The 17,518-nt window shown below is 34.8% G+C and overlaps 1 protein-coding gene across 1 annotated transcript in view; it reads right to left on the minus strand.

Annotated features, from left to right (window-relative positions):
• The window catches only part of LOC145662184 (caspase-3-like), a 207,984-nt gene that overhangs the window by 52,644 nt on the left and 137,822 nt on the right, over positions 1 to 17,518 (minus strand). The gene's annotated exons all lie outside the window — the stretch shown is intronic.

Here is a 17,518-nt window from a genome sequence, read left to right on the forward strand (position 1 = left end):
TTCCTTATCAGCACTTCAACCCTTATAGGTTTCTGGTTACTAATTTCCAACTGGTCCATCTGAACTTTACTCATACCTCAATCACCTTTTCCATTAGTTGAGAGCCGTAGTTTATTTTTCTAGTCTGCGCCACTTGTTAGGCAATCAAAAATTGAACTGTGCCAACGAAGATTTGTCGAGAAACACAGAAATATTTCAGTAGTAACCTAGCACATGAAGAAGAAGTACCCCAAATTAGACTTAAAAAGAAGAAGACACATAAGAGAAGTAAATCTGAAAAAGAAAATGAGACTGGTTTAGTGAATACTAGTGATTACAAGTCACTGACAGATTCTGAAGAAGGAGATTTTTGTTATACTTACAGAAGACGACATAGTTCACCTACGAAACAGGAACAAGATAATTACAAAGGCAGAAATAGAAGACACAATAACGACCGGAAGTACTATAAGACAAGAGAGAAACTTCCAAATGATGAGATATCAGAAATATACATCTCGTCAAATATCCAAATGATGAGATATTAAGAAATATATTCTGAGCTTGAAAAAGGAAGTAATTTAGTTCACTTTGAAAGATCTAAGGAATTCTGAAGGAAAGGTTCTTGAATGGTGGGATATAATGACGGAAATAGAGAGCAGTTTGAAACAATCGGGCGCAACTAAATGTACAGGTAAGAACAGCAAAGTTGGTAATTGACGTATAAAAGAAGAAAAAGAAAAGAAAATATGAGATTAAAGTGTACGGTGCTAATAGACATTTTTTTCTTGTTGGTACCCGGGAAGAACGTTGGGAGTGAAGTGTTTTTAGTTTGTAACATCCTTGTAAATAAGAAAAGAAAGCGTTGCTATGAAATTGTTGTGTATTGAGGTTTTATGCAGGTGAATGTTTGAGTAGATTGGCAATGAGTTTATGCGTAAACAATGTACCAAGAGTTGATGGAATTTGGATAATTGAAACAGTAAGGTACTGAGGATGAAATGTTTTAAGATAATTAGGTTAAATAAAAGATTATTTGAAAAAGGTCTGAGTTAATTTAATGAAGAAGAAGTAATGAGTATTATGGTATCTAGTTGATCGTGTTAAGGTACTAAATAAGAAAAAAGCAATAATAATTTTTATTTTGAAAGCATAACAGGAAGTTTTTCACTTTTGATATTATACATGTCAATGTAATTCATATTGTCCCGAAGTACAGAAATAAGATGGGAAACCTTAAACCAATGGTACTAAATTCCAACAAGAGTGATTAGTAGAATTCTTTCTTACAAAGAAAATTGATTTACCCAAGTTATATTTGGTATCACTCTGTTATCAGATGTTATGGACACAGAAGTCTCGCCCATACACAGATGTTTATATTGAAGATCGCCATCTAAATTTAAACAGATTAATATTTTGTTTGACCTAAACGTGTGGTGCTAGCAACATAATTGAGCTAGCACTGGGATAAGACATGCATATTAATGCAATAATATGTAGTCTGGGAAAGTGTGGGAAATAGCATATTAGGAACGTGTGACTTTTCTGGGATTCAGTTCGATTTTCGTACAGCATTATTATTTAAATGGTAGCTATTCTTCACATTGACTTGATCATTGAACCATTAAGTCAAATACTCAAGAATGGTGAGCTTAGAAGTGATAAAGAACAAGATTATTAAAACTTAATGCATTTTTATATCACCTGAATTGTATTACACATCATATGTAAAATACGATAGGAAACACTCCGAATATTCTGGAGTCCCTTCAAAAAACGGGTTTTCAACATACGTCAAAGGAAATGAGAGAACAGCTTTATATTTCACTGATTTCACTCATTTATTGTTGATTTGCATACATTTCAACTGCTGTTCCAGGCTTTAAAATCGCATCAAAACTCGGGAGCAGTTGGTAGTAATCTAGGAAAGAATTAACTCATGAAAATTTACAGTGACTGAGATGTCCGTACTCCTGTTTCGACCTGTTCTTCTGAGAATAATGGGCCTCTTTTATCTTCTGTGAACTTAGAAAAAAACAAAACAAATATTCAGGATTTATAAAATATTGAATTGTTTTGAATTGACCTTACATCAAATAAATCTTACATTTTCTTAATGACAACAGTTGTTACATTAAAGAGAAGGAAACTAGAGCTGTTTCATACAAATAAAGACCGTATTCAGGAAATTCTTTTATAGGTGGACAGTGCCGCTTTAACTTATTACCGAGTATTGCCATACCTAAAGTTCATGAGCTAATTCAAATGTGGGTTACTACGTGTATCGATAGTATATTAATTAGGGCGAAATTATCAATCCTATGTCACTTTAGTTGCATTTTGAAGTTATGCCATCATGCTTCTTTTCTCTTAAAAGTCATTGTTCAAAAGAGGCCACAGGCATTTCAATTATTTTATTTGCAGCCCTTACATTAACGAAATAATTTGCGAACACTTAGAAGAATTAAATAAATAACAGTTGTGTTTTCATTTAAAACAAAATATGAAATACTTAATACTACCTTAGCAGTAGAGGTAGCTTGAAAAGAGAGAACATTAAGCAATCATGAAGAAACAAGAAACACATCGAATTCCCTTTAGTAAAGAAAACGTTATTAGTTAGGTGGTGGCACTTTGGGGTCTTTTTGTACCAAGTTTCCTATCATTTTTGTAACCAGATCTAGAAACTTTTTGTAGCCTTCTACGACTACTTTTTTACAGGGAAAGAAGAGTACGAATACTTTATTCGTTTCCTTTTATGATCACGTTCGCTAATAGTCCGGTTCCAGTAGCAGTCTATGAACAGCAAAAAGGTTGTATAGCCTTTTACGATTACCTATGGCAACATAGTAGGAGAACAGAAAGTAAAAATGATAACACCATTTAACATTAAAGCACAAGTCTAGCTAATCACACACACACAGAGAGAGAGAGAGAGACACGGTTTACGGAGAACTTAAACCCTTCCGGTGATCAACACTCACGGGGTTTACGGAGACGTTAATCCCGCTCCAGTGACCAACACACATGGTTAACGAGAACTTAATCTCGCTCCAGTGACCATAAAGGTGTAAAGCATAATATCATTAGCATCAACACTGGATGTTGAGAATTTATTTAAGAAATGTTGTAATGAATAACCAGACGCACGGCATGCTAAATACAGAAAACAGTAATGTCCACAATGTTGAGATAAATCATTTTGAATGCGTTAATTGTTCCATGTATAAAATAAGTAGTTACGTTTTAGAAACCTTCTATGATATGATATATACGGTGGAAGACCGTAACTATCAAAATATTCATCAATTTTCCAGTGTTCACCTGGTTTATCACTAGAATCAGTGTTTATAATTATCGCAGCAGGAAATGTGTGAATGAAACGTGGTAATTGGTCTGCAGCGTATACACCGATAAAATGATCGTTAGACAGATTTTGTTGTAATGTCTCATAAAGTTGAAGTGTTTTTAACATGTTAATCAATATATATATATATATATATATTTTTTTCTTTGAAAATCAATTTCTAGTTCTGAAGAGAACTCGCCGTAAATAATTGCTTGGTTAAAATGAACCTCTAAACGTACACTTCCTTGACGTTGTGGACTAGTATGAAATGCCGCACTAGCACTAGAATCAGGAGTTAAATCAAATACCAGTAAAGTATAACCATTAGGATGCTCAGCAAGCGAAATATCATTACCTTGATTAGAATAATAAATACCAGACCCTTAAATAACGTAGAATATGCTTGCACGTATAGGTTACTATCAAAATATGGCTGTAATGGTTTGGGTGGAACAGGTATTCCGTCAACATACAACGTAAAGAAGTTCATACTGAAATGCTGAAAATTAAGAGGATTTGTCGTAAATGTACCATTAAAATCAACTTTAGTAACAAAAAATAATAATACGTTTAGGCACTATTCCAAAAAACAGATCTGTATGTGTGCTATCCATAACACCTTGTGGTAAAGTTTCTGTTTTTACCTGCACCTTTTTTATAGGATATTTCACTCTAAATTTATGATTCTGTAATACTTTGTGCTATTCTTGTGCATATAATAACCTTTCCCACCAGTAGTGTTGCATCTATAATTTTAACTTTTCTCTCTGCGCCTGTTTTCCCCATTAGTCAAAAAACCGCTTTGACGGGAATTAGCTTAATACGCAGCTGTACATAATTCAATAGATTTTTTTTTAATATATCACCGTGAATATTACCCAGTAATTCAAATGGTTGACTTAACCCAGTGAGAAGATGACGTTGTTTAAATCCCACATTACTATCGGCCACTCTATCCATATGACCTGCAGTAAGTTTAAACCACATAGCAGTCTGAAAATGTGTTATTTTTGCATTGGAATTATAACTTAATAGTTTTTCTATATAGGATCGATGTTGATATGTATGCGAGGAGTAGGATATAAGTTGATTATTCAGATATATTTGTACCTCACTGACTATTTCACTGAGACAATCATTTATATGTCTAATTTTCTTATCGGCGGACGTTAAATTACAATCATCAGTTTTGTAATTTTATTTTTAATATGTAACATAGTGTACGGTAAATCAATATAATCATCACATTGATCGGGGACTACAAACTCTATTGGACCATTATCAGATAATAACGCCACCGGTTTATATGGTACTATTTTATTACCTATAATACTTGTTTGAGCGGGCAAACCCAGAAATAAATCTAATTCTGATTTCGTACACTCACACAGCATTTTTCTTACTATTAATAATTTCATTAGCTTATTTTTAAATACCTTATTATTATTAATCACGACGTCGAAAATGTAATTTTACATATACATAGCCATATGGGAAGGGAAGTGGATTACCTGTACTATCTCGTGTATTCAATCAATAATAATTTGATCAAACTGTTTACGCTGCAGTGATATAGTGAGGATTTTCAAAGATATGCGCATTACTAACACAGTACTCTTTAACATTTGTAGTTATAATACGTAAAAGTGGAGCAACATTATGGGTACAAGTTGATGTTCTACAATATCGCTATAAATATACATGTTTACGGGTAGTTATTTTTGTAAATAAATGTTAACGCGCGTGATGGACAAGAGTAATATTTTCTTTTTGTACACGATGAAAACCTAGTATTTGGGCTAATTCTGGAGATAGCCATTCTTATATATTTTCACACAAGTCTTTTCTCACTCTGGTAACCTCAATTCGTTTTACCTATGCTTTAACCTTCAAATGTACATTCAATGTTAGAGATGCAAGGGCTCGAAAAAAATCCCGGCTTTTCTGGAAAAAAAACTTGGTTTTATCTGCTTCGCTTTTTTGCTGGGGAAATTTTGGCCTTTTTTAAAAATTCTGCTTTAAATTGATAAACCAGATTTTGTTTCGCTTCTCTACAACACAAAAAGTCATTTAATTAGTGGTTGATGCCGATAATAATATAAAACCTCGAAAATAAACCATGAATTTCGAAAATATATTTCAAACAGTTTTACTTCTCAACATACTTACATTATGAATTCCAAAATATTAACCAATGTATATAATAAGATTTTTTTAAACCTCCTACATACAAAAGTAAGCAAGGTTGGCAAGAACAATGGTTGTTTTTGAAAATGCCAAAACCCAATTTTTGGGGGGCAGTTTAAGCTAGGTTTTCTTGGTTTAAACCAGGTTATTTGGGTTTAGATATTTTGCTTTATGTACTTATATGACATATTGACAGAAATAAGTTTGTTTCGCCTTGGTGTTATTATGCAACAACAGGGTAATTCTGGAAGAGGTCCCATAACTTTAAAGAAGTCCGATCAGTAAATTTCTTAAATTGAGAAACTCCCGCCCTAGCCATAGGGAAAATCCTGTCATTACTCTAAATGTGAAACAATAACGGAAAAATCCTGTTATTGCTTTGCATGTAAAATTTAAAGGTCAAAGTATCATGATCAGTACGCTAAAACTGAGGTATTAAATTACAAATTTAGTACGTATATACCATTGAAGGTACAATCCAAGCTAATGTTGGAATCTACGTACGCAATCGATAAATTTTGTCAATTTATATCAATATATTTAAGCAACCGTCTCTTCTTTATAAAACAACATGCATTCAGGCATGCAGAAATATAATATTTAGTTTCGTTACGTATGTTCAGGCTTAACATCCTTACGTAATACCGAGGTTATATAGGAGCAGACTTTCGCTTAAAGTTACATCCTAACCGCTACTTTGTTTACGCATGAAAGAAAGATATTGGTTCGACCGAGTATTGAACATGGGACACCTTGATTAAAAGGTGAAAAGGAAATAAAACTAATACAGGGGTTTGATGTGTGGAAATGTCATCATGAAGTTCACACGATTCGCATTTTTCGTTCTTTTTATTTATTTTTTGGTTTAAACCAGTTGTTTATTTAAAAAAGAAAAAAACAGCTGGTGTAAACCAGCCAACCCTAAAAGTAAATACTTCTTTAAAAAAATACTCAAATAAGTAGGAAAATTCTATGTAGTATTTTTACTTCAAAATATCCCATATCCTCTTTTTGGAACAAAATAAAATTAAAATGCAACATAACAAAAATACTTAGATTTATATGCTACACTTAAAGGCTGCACATCTAGAGCTTTTGGTTTTGTATAATCTTGAAATTCTACAGTTTTATATAAGCACCATCACGGTTTACTCAGTCCTCAAGTTTTCTGTATTTTTAACAAGAGGGATTCAACATATGAAGGGTGTGAGGTAAGAACATGGCAACCCACAGTTTCACTATTTTAAGAAATTAGATATTTTGTGCTGCACAATCCATTTTGAAAGACGGAAAGCTGATTTTTCACATAACACTATACATGAAGGATTAAACGAAGCGTTTTGCGTTGCTGTATATCTGGTGCTGCATAACTCAGCAATTGAAAATTTGTTAGTTACCATGTTCTTGGCTCACACCCTTCATATCATTATGGAACTCTCCCCACCCCACCAACACCAAAAAAAAAAAAAAAAAACAAGAATTACGGAATATGTTTAAGTTAAGATAAATACAACTGCACAACAAACGTGACTGAGTGGAGCGTTTGCGCTTCTATCGGGAAATCCGGGATTCAACTCAGCATTCAACGATTCTGACAAAACTTTTCTTCATTCCATCTATGAAGTAGAAATAGTGCGTGTACTGTGAGTTGGCCAACTTCATTTCTTATTGTTTTTAAATCGTTATTATTACTAATTACCAGCAGTGATGGTTTTGCGAAGGTTAGGGGGGCGGTCTTTCGGGCTGAGGCCTGTTCCCCAAAATTACGGAATGTCTAAAACAAACGAAATATCTATTAGTTATGCCTTTACTCATAAACTTTAAGCTCCCGTCAAATAAAAATTACAAATGTTTAGAAAAACTAAACATTAGTAAGAAAAATCCCTCTCAAAATACTTTTCTAAATCCGCCACTGATTCTCAGTGTGAAATGATCTTCAAGGCTGTATCCGGAAGATTATCGCTAAATATATAAACGAAACGAAATACAATATTAGTTATGCATGTACTCATAAACTTCAAGCTCCTCCCAAATAAAATTAGGACATTTTAGAAAATGAAGCAATCAGAGAAACCCATCTCAAAATACGTTTCTAAAACCGCTACTGATTATTTGTAAAAATTAGTATTCAATTATTTATCCGGAAAATTATTGCTAAATCGTTGCATAGCTACAGTATAACAGAAATGTGGAAGTACGGTTAGACGGATATATTGAAAAATGTACGCTTTGACGGATATATAGAAAAACGTAAGTTTAACTTTTGCGCTAGAAGCTAGAGTACTAAGCTCTTAGAAATGAAACAAAGACGACAAACTAAAATGATGCCGAGAAGAAAAAAATGTCGATAACTCAAAAGTTAAAATAAAGTTAAATAGCCTCTAAAATTGCCCTCAAATACTACATTCTTCATGTTAGCTTTAATTCATAAAATATGTGCTCCAACCTTCTTGATGGTGAATTTTAGAGCGAAATATGGCATTTAGGTCATGGAATTCTTATCTAACTATAGAATATACTATAAGAAAGCTATATAGATAGAAAAATCATGAAAATGAAAAAAGCCAAAATTTCCAAAATTCTCGTTTTTATCAAAAAAGCCGGCTTTTTATGTGAAAAAATACCATCGATTCGAGAAAGCCGGCTTTTTTGCATCTGTATTCAATATATCGCTTTTATAATTAATTTGCAAAAGAATATCGTCAACGCGACAATAGTGATCTGGCAAACTGGCAGTTATCCGCCAGTCTTCTTTATCCGTTAAACGGTAACAAATGTTATTAGTATATTTGGGAATATTCTGAAATGAAGCTATTTAGTGTACTTGAACAACTGCTATCTCGAACACACCTTTCTCCAGTAAAAGAAGATGATATAATTTGGTTGTATAACATGAAAAAGCTTTTTGTGGAAAATATTCCATAGAACTGTTACAGGGAAGCGTGAGATAAAAACTACATTGCTCCAGATGTTAATTAAAAATATCTGTTTTCTGCTTTTCTTATTCCTCCTGCTCTTGCCACCTGTGTCAAAACTTAATTTTTCTTTTTCTCTTACCTGATCCCTCTAATATCTGATTTAATTTATTTTGAGCTTTTCTTTTTAAATTACTTTTTGCTTTCTCCCACTGTAATTGTCAAGCTTCATCAATAGGTCTATTTTCACCCAATACTTCTCCCGTTAACTTAATACATGTACGTAACAGTACTTTACCAACAGTTTTTGAACCTTGTTTTAATAATGGAAATACACTACAAAATATACTACGAAATAGGGTGGTGGCACTTGGGCGTGTTTTTTCAACTACTGCGCATGCGAAAACTGTTCCGGTTTCTGTTCCGGCTCCAGTTTCAGTTCCTGCTCCGATCCATATTACGACTCAAGTTACAGTACTAGTTCCGGTTCCGGAGCAGACTATGCGCAACAAGTAGCCTGTTTCAACCACTTTTTTCAATCATTATTAAAGATTTACCTTTTTTCATTCCCTATAGAATATAGTACACACACTTGGTTGCGCATGCGCAGCCAATTGAATAGAAATTACAGTTCCAACTCCAACTTAAGGGTTGCGATTGAACAAAGTAGCACCAGCAGCAGATTACAAAGGTTCAACATAGGACTATGAACGCATATTGCAACTCCTTTTGAACATAGTAGAACAGTTGTTCGCTCCCGACTTGCGTGTCTTCTTTCCAGCGCTCTCCTTCTCTCTCACACACCACACACTTGGTATACGAAGCACTTGGTAGCGCATGCGCAAACGTTTCGGGTTCCGGAGGAGACTACGCGCAACGAGTAGCCTAGTACGACCACTATTTTCAACCCTTACAAAAGACTATGAACTATTCTTCTTTCCCTAAATAACATAGTACACAACACTTTGTTGTTCATGCGCAGTTCCAATTTAGTAGAAATTACTGCTCCAACTCCCACTTCAGGTTCCGTTTGAACACTTCAGATTCCGGTTCCGAAGCAGACTACGCAACGAGTTCCCTTTTACGACTGTGACCTATTGCAGTGATAAGAAGAAAGGCTGAAAGCACCTGTGTGCGCAAGCTATTCCGACTCAAGTTCAAGTACCAGTACCGGTTTTGTAGCTAACTACGTAACGAGTAGGCTGTTACTACTCCTATTTTTGAACCATTATAAAATACTATGACCTATTTCTCATTCCCTAAATAAAATAGTACACACACTTGGTTACGCATATGCAGTTCCAATTTTGTAGAAATTACAGTTACACTCCCACTTCCGGTTACGATTGAACACAGCAACAGCAGCAGCAGACTACAAATGATAAGATAGAACTATGAAAACATATTCTAACTCCTATTGAATATAGTAGAGCAGTGGGTCGCTCACGGTTTGCGTTCCGGTTCCTGTTCCGACTCCTCTTCCGACTCAAGTTACAGTAACATTTTCGGTTCCCCGGTGCAGACTATGTAACTAGTAGCCGTTTACGACCAATTTTTGAAGACTATGTGTTAAATATTAAAAATGATATTTTTGTTTTACTTCCCACGGTTGTGCCGATTAAGCTAAAGGAGACGGCGAGGACGAGAGATGAGTGAAATGGTGGAATCAGGAAAGTAGAAAGAACCCGGAGAACCCCGAGAAAAAGCATGAGAAATGTGTTTGTCCACCCCCAAATCCACACGGCTCGAGCTGGGATCGAACCAAGTACCCCAAGCACCGGAGGTGAACGCTGTACCACTGAGCTACAGCGCTATCATGTGTCCTAAATAATATACAACGTCTCCCCGTATTACTCGTTCACTCTTTTACTACGAAACTAGTGAAGCAGAGATTAACACAAACACACACATACACAGTTTACGGAGCATTTGATGGCGCATGCACAGTAAAATTAAAATTCCAATTTAGTAGAGAAAATACAGTTCCAATTCCGACTCCTGTTCCAGTTCCGGTTAAGATAACACAGAGGAGCACCATCAGACTACGAACATAGAGGAATGAGTAAGACATCGGCGGGTGTGTTTTTGTGACCGTTATGAAAGACTATGGCCTATTTTGCATTCGCTAAAACACATAAATGTATACTCGGTTTACTCGTTTGCTCCTTTACAAAGAAAATATTGAAGCAGAGATTAAAACAGATATTCACAAACACACGGTTCACGGTGCATTTGGTAGTGTATGCCTAATAAAATTAAAGTTAGAAATGAGAAGAAATAACCCGCATGCGCAGAAACATTACAGTTCCAATTGAGACTACTGTTCCAGTTCAGGTTCGAATAGCACATAGGAAATGCACGAGTTGGGGGCGGTGTTTTTTCATTCTTTTATGACTATGACGTATGGTTTATATATTACCTTATAGTTTATGTGGGATACGGTCCTTTATAACAATTTGAACCGATTTGGATGCAACTCGGTATATAAGGGTTTTCGAACATTGGAACTACTAAATTTGAACTGCGCATGAACAAAAAACTGTGTGTGTACTCTGTTATTTAGGGAAAGAAGAATAGGTCATAGTCTGTTTTAAGTGTTGGAAAAAGTGGTCGTAAAAAGCTACTCGTTTCGCGTAATCTGCTCCGGAACCGGAACAGTTTGCGCATGCGCTACCAAGTGCTCCAAAAACCAAGTATGTGGTGTGTGAGAGAGAAGGAAAGCGCTGGAAAGGAGACCGCACGCAAGTGGGGAGCGAACCACTGCTCTACTATGTTCAATAGGAGTTGCAATATGTGTTCATAGTCTTATGTTGAGCCTTTGCAGTCTGCTGCTACTGCTGCTGTGTTCAATCGCATCCGTAAGTGAGAGTTGTAACTGTAATTTCTACTCAATTGGAACTGCGCATGCGCAACGAAATGTGTATGCTATGTTCTTTAAAAATGAAAAAAGGTCATAGTCTTTGATAATGGTTGAAAAAAGTGGTTGTAACAGTCTACTCGTTGCATGTAGACTGCTCCGGAACCGGAACTGGTACTGGAACTGCAGTTGGAACAGGGGTCCAACCAGGAATCGTAACTAGAACAGAAACCGGAACAGTTTGCGCATGCGCAGTATTTCAAAAACACGCCCAAGTACAACCACTGTACTGTTTTAGTAAATGAATAATATTCATTATTTATTCCGATTGTACTTCCAGTTAGAACTTTGAAAGCGTTCCTACTTTCTTTCATTCTAGCTACATGACCTGCCTCCCTGAGTCTCCAAGACCAGAAGACCCTAACAATGTTAGGTAAACAGTATAATTATGAAGTTCTTCGTTATGAAGTTCCAGCCATTCTGCTATCCTATTCTTCTTGGGTCTGAATATCCGCCTCAAGATTTTATTCTCAAATGCTTTCTGTGTGCATTCTTCCCTCAGAGTAATATACAATGTTTCCAACCATATAGCACAACAGGCCTGCTTATTGCTTTATATATTTTAAACATTAAAATTCTCGACAGAATTTGCGAAGACAAAATATTTTGTACTGAATAATGAAACGAATTCTCTGTTTTCAGTCGACATTTTATTTCTTCGTTGATAAAATTTTGGTCTCTTAATATTGATCCTAAATATTTGAAAGTATTCAATTGTCGAAAGTATTATTTGATATTTTCACTCATCTATAATTTGGGCTGTACGATCCCGGTGAACTTTCATTCCTCTACATTACTTCTATACTAATATCGCTTCAATTATTTAATAAGAACTCAGCATTTCTTTTTATTGTTTTTCTATCATCTCCTATTATATTTACATTATCAGCATACGGCATAACCTGGTGAATACCATTCAGCTCTAGGCTCTGTTTGCTATCTTTGATTCTCCTTATAGCGTACTTCAGAATAAAGTTCAATAATAATGGCGACAGTGCTTCTGCTTATTACACGCCATTCTCGACGTGGAAGCTCGTGGGAAAGAATATTCCTCCTCTGGGATTCATTTAAACACATTTTAAATAATCTAAGTAGCTTTTCTGTATTCGAAATTCTAAAAGAATGTTTTACAGTGTTTCCTTGCTAACCGAGTCCTAAGCCTTTCTAAAATCAATAATAAATAGTTGATGTAATGGTGTATGGTATTCCCATTTCTTTTCCAGTATTTGTCAAATGGTATATATCTGATCGAAAGTTGATCAATTTTGCGTAAATCTCCACTAATTTAATCTGTGTATGTGATCAATCTTTTTAACAGAATCTTTGAGAGGATTTTATAGGGAGTTTACAGAAGAGAGATGCCTTGATAATTATTATAATTAGTTTAGTCGCCTTTCTTGTGAATTGGAACAATGATTCTTTCCACTCTTGTGGCAATTCCTTCTTGTTTCAGACAAGTAGAATGAGTTTGTGTAACATATTCCACAATTTTCCCATCCAACTAAAATTAACTCAGCCGGTATTACGTCTATACTCGGAGATTTGTATTTCTTTATTTTTTTTTTCATGGTGATTTCTACTTCGGTTAGGCTATTCCTTTGATATGCAATCCATATCAGAAAGTCATTGTCTGCTATCTCTTATTGATTTTCCTCTATGGAGACTAAGAATAAAACTCAAAGTAATTGATGTTTATCACTTCTAGGTGTAATAAAAGAAGCAAATCAGATTATAAACATTCTTGGCACTGAATTCATTTTCAAAAATTGCTTGTCGCTAACTATTTCAGTCTTATCCATTTTATGATCAACGATGATGTAACCGAAAAAATATATTGTTTCATTACTTTGGGTTTTAATAAATAAACAAAAGGCGAAACTAAACTCCTTTTTTGGATTTTCGCTGAATCCGGCCAAACCAACGTTTTGATATTCCTTACCGTTTTGTTCTATAGGAATCAGTATTGAACCAGAAGTATTTGCAAATTTCGGCTTTCGTAGAGTGTTGCTGGTGACAACTGTATATTCTTGTCAGACACTGAATAGACTGCAGAAATTTACTTCTCTTCTGTTCTATTGCAATAACTTTGAATCCGGAAATACGAGATTTATAGAACTTTCGGTTTGAATAGAGTGATAATAGACGAAATATAAAATATTTTATATTTCGTTATAATTGACTATTTTTCACTATGGAAATAAGTTTTTAAAATAGGAAGTGCAAGCAAATTTTAATCATTTTCGGCTTCGATAAATTGTTGCAACGATATGTCCTCTTAAGATCCTGAACTGAGTAAATAAACTTTCTCACTGTTATCATTTGTGTCCTATAACGATAAACGTTGTAATCAGAAACAGTTGGTTTCTACCACTTGGAGTTCAAATACAGTATTCTCTCGTATATGTAACCTATTCCTTGTATGCTGAATCCATTACAAATAATGCACCTCAATATATTATACCTTTATTTGTCTACAGTTCAACCACTTCGGTTTTTGGTAGTTTTTGGATAATGACGCATGTTCCTTTAATATGCTTAACTGACTGGAAATACCATGTGACGCTACCTATTATTACCTTTTCTGTTTTACAGTGTAAACATTCAAACCGGAAATGGTTAATTTCAACTACTTGTTATTTGAATAGAGGGTTATTAGAGGAGACGAAAAATATTCTTTGGACCCTTAAACGACGCAAGGATACAAAATTACGATCTCTCTTATCGTCTATGCTCTGACACTTCCCAAACAACGGACGGATGGACTGGGGGAATGATCTTTATATTAAACTTCCCATACCTTTGCATAGCATAATTTGGGAGTCTGATAATGGACAAAAGTATTCATTATTGCAGTAAAGAGCACTTATGATTTTAATGAGGGCTTACCAACACAATAATGGCCACTCCTATGTTTTCACCAATAAATCTAGCCGAAAGCAAATAAGTAATACGCTACTACAAAGGTCTATCAAATAACAAATCCAAATTATTTTGAAATATGTAGGCTATAGCTATTTGTTGCAACTACTACACCTCATGAAGTAATGAGGTAAAAATCAAAATTACTGAGTGTTAGTTCGAATAACAAAGAATTTTACTGTTTAAGTCTACTTCAGTGACTTCGTTTGAGTTGTCGTTAAGGTACACCACGTAAAAGAAGAAAGATTTGTCGCAATTATTTACTCAAACACTAGTGCTTGGGATAAGGTAATTTTTGTGAATTAGGTTGTTACAAGGAAAGCAATTTGTTTCAGTGAAAAAGTTCACTACAGATTCTCCACATTCAAAGCAGAATCCTGCCAACATAACATTTATTGGCGCACAAGCTTTGTCTTAAATTCTTTTGGGATTTGATCCAAATACTCTTTCATATCATCCTCTAGGTGTCATTTTCTTAGTCATGTTTGACTATATCTTCATATTCCCGAGAACTTACTGGTAGCAATGGCAACTGAAAAAAAGCAAGATATTGTATCATTTTCTTGGAAAAGAATATTAAAATGCTGCGATCCACTCCACTCATTAAACAGAACCACAGGAGTGCATCCTGGTTCACAATAGCTATGAAAGAGAGTGAGATGCCCCTCTATAATGCCAAGCGCTACCATTTTAAAGGACAAACAACGCCACGTGTTGCATAGTAATCTCTGAGACGTTGTGACCCTCACTTGGTTCTGTGTTTGACACGTAGCTCATTCATTCCTATCTAGTGCAGGTCGCTAATCTTTTGCATTGTAGAGACTATATCCTCCCATTGAGTATTCAGTACATTATTGTAAAATGTATAGAAAGCTCAAACCTTATAACCTTTATCCTGAGATAGGAATGGGTAATGTACTTTACATATTGATATTTGTTTTATCTTTTTTATCTTTCCGATTTGAATCTTAGTTTCTTTGTTTTAATGTATTATTTTGATGAATATGCACTTAAAGTTCCCTTTTATACATAATTGTTACTATCAATGTGTATTATATATGACCAACAAGCGATTATAGTTCTCGTAACGGGAAAAAATACGCTTGATGCTGACGTATCTCTTAACATATAGTCACTAATTTATTCATGCGCAATGTTGGACTACATCGTGAAGATCAGGCTGTTGTGACTTAGAGAATGTGTTGAACAACACGTTCGAGATACAAAAGATGTGTTTCTTAATACTATATATATATATATATATATATATATATATATATATATATATATATATATATATATATATATATTAATATAGAAATGTTTCGAAGGATACTTTTGATCACTGTGGGAATTGTGATTGGTCTAGCATCACTTTCTTGGACTTAATCTCTGAAACGGTTTCTAGCTTTCTCTTAACAGAAGCGTTTAACCCATGTGATTCGAGATGAGAACGTCGACCTCGAGAGTGAGAGAATTAGTGGCTGTTCTGGAGAGCGGTTTGGATGGTATAGATATTAACGCATGGTTACGGTTTGCTGAAAGTCCCGGGTTTGTGTCAGAGTCCAGTCAATCTTTTTTCAGTCTGTGTGTATTATTGAAAATGAAATGAAATCTTTGAGTTTTACGTCCCACGGCTATGCCGGTTAGGCTAAAGGAGACGGTGATGATGAATAATGAATGAAATGGTGGAATGAAGAAAGTGGGAGGAAACGAGAGAACCCTGAGGAAACCCACGCACACGGTGTTTATCCACCACAAAATTCACTTGGCGGGGTCAGGGATCGAACCCGGGACCCCAATGCGTGTATTATTGAGTTCGCACCTATAGAGGATCTGGTGTATTAAGAAATCGGTTGTTTCCTCATTTCATAAACACATATCGAGTTAGTCTATATTCTCACAAAATTCCTACAGACAAGGAACTAAAAGTATAATATTGCGTATAACTACCTGATGAATTAAATTTATTTCTAACAGCAACAACAACAAAGTAGTAATACAAAACTTAATCCAATGGCATACAGTGGCGGCGATTGGATGTTAAAAGTGGGAGTGTAAGACATGATCTGAATATTTGTATATCAATCGTAGTTTTCCTGGTTGTTTAACTAATAGGATACTATGTTTTTATCGAGCTCCTCCGTGGCTAAGTGGTTAGTGTACACACCTTTGGCGTGGGAGGCCCGGCTTCGATTCCCGGCAGGAGCTCATGTAGTTCGGATTCCACGTTAATCAGTAGGTTCACGTCTCATATAACCTCGCTGCTGAACGGGACGTTAAACTCAAAGTCAATTCAACTCAACGTTGTGGGTTATAATACTGTATATTGCATTTCATATTTTATTAAGTAAATTGACAAGAGCAACGGCAGTAAGTACTACCCTTTGTACTCTAAAACAACGAACTTGTACAAACAGATTTGATTCTTGCTCATGAGTATCTTAAAATTATGTCTGGAAAATTGTATGATCACAGTATTTAATAACAATTTCGCAAATCAAATGAATAAAACTGATAATATTAATCATAATTATGAACAATAAGGCTTCTTTTGCAAAAGTTATATTCAAACTGGGGATTAATGAACAACTTAAATTTTAATTCCACACAGTTGTTAAATGTATGTTACTAGTTACTCTTAGAAAATGAAAGACAATAAATACTACACTCATATGCTACGACATTTAAAGAAATATTTGCTTTTGCAGCTTCCCGAAACATGTTCGTTGCCATTAGGTACAGTTTTCACTTTCTTGGAACCCGTCAAAACACAATACTTAGAATCACTCTACTATACAAAATAATCCTAAAACCTAGAATCATGTCGAATTCACTAAATTTAATTGTATATTTATAGGCATATAGTATATAGACTTGTACACCCCTTATCACATAACTTCTCTCGTATATCACATTCCAAAACAATGAGAAAAGTACAAGTTGTTTCTTATTACTCTCTTTTCAATCAATATTTCTTACTACTAGAAAGAAGAAAAGACATTTTAGGAACTGTCAATTTTTGTGCAATTAAAGAATAACTTGTGAAAGACATCTTCTTGTGCGAAATGTTCTCTCAATTAGTTTCAAAGCGGCAGACTAACATATCGAGCCCCTGTAACTATAAGTGAAAATATGCTGGAATTGTTGTGCTCCAATAGGTTAATTTTTGTGTTATTTTTCGTGGCAATTAAAACGCAATTCCTGTAGCTTTCTGAACTCCATGAGAAAAGAACCAGTACGTAATCA

Source organism: Thermobia domestica, chromosome 10 (assembly GCF_964235325.1).
Source record: "Thermobia domestica chromosome 10, izTheDome1.hap1.1, whole genome shotgun sequence".
Classification (NCBI taxonomy): domain Eukaryota; kingdom Metazoa; phylum Arthropoda; class Insecta; order Zygentoma; family Lepismatidae; genus Thermobia; species Thermobia domestica.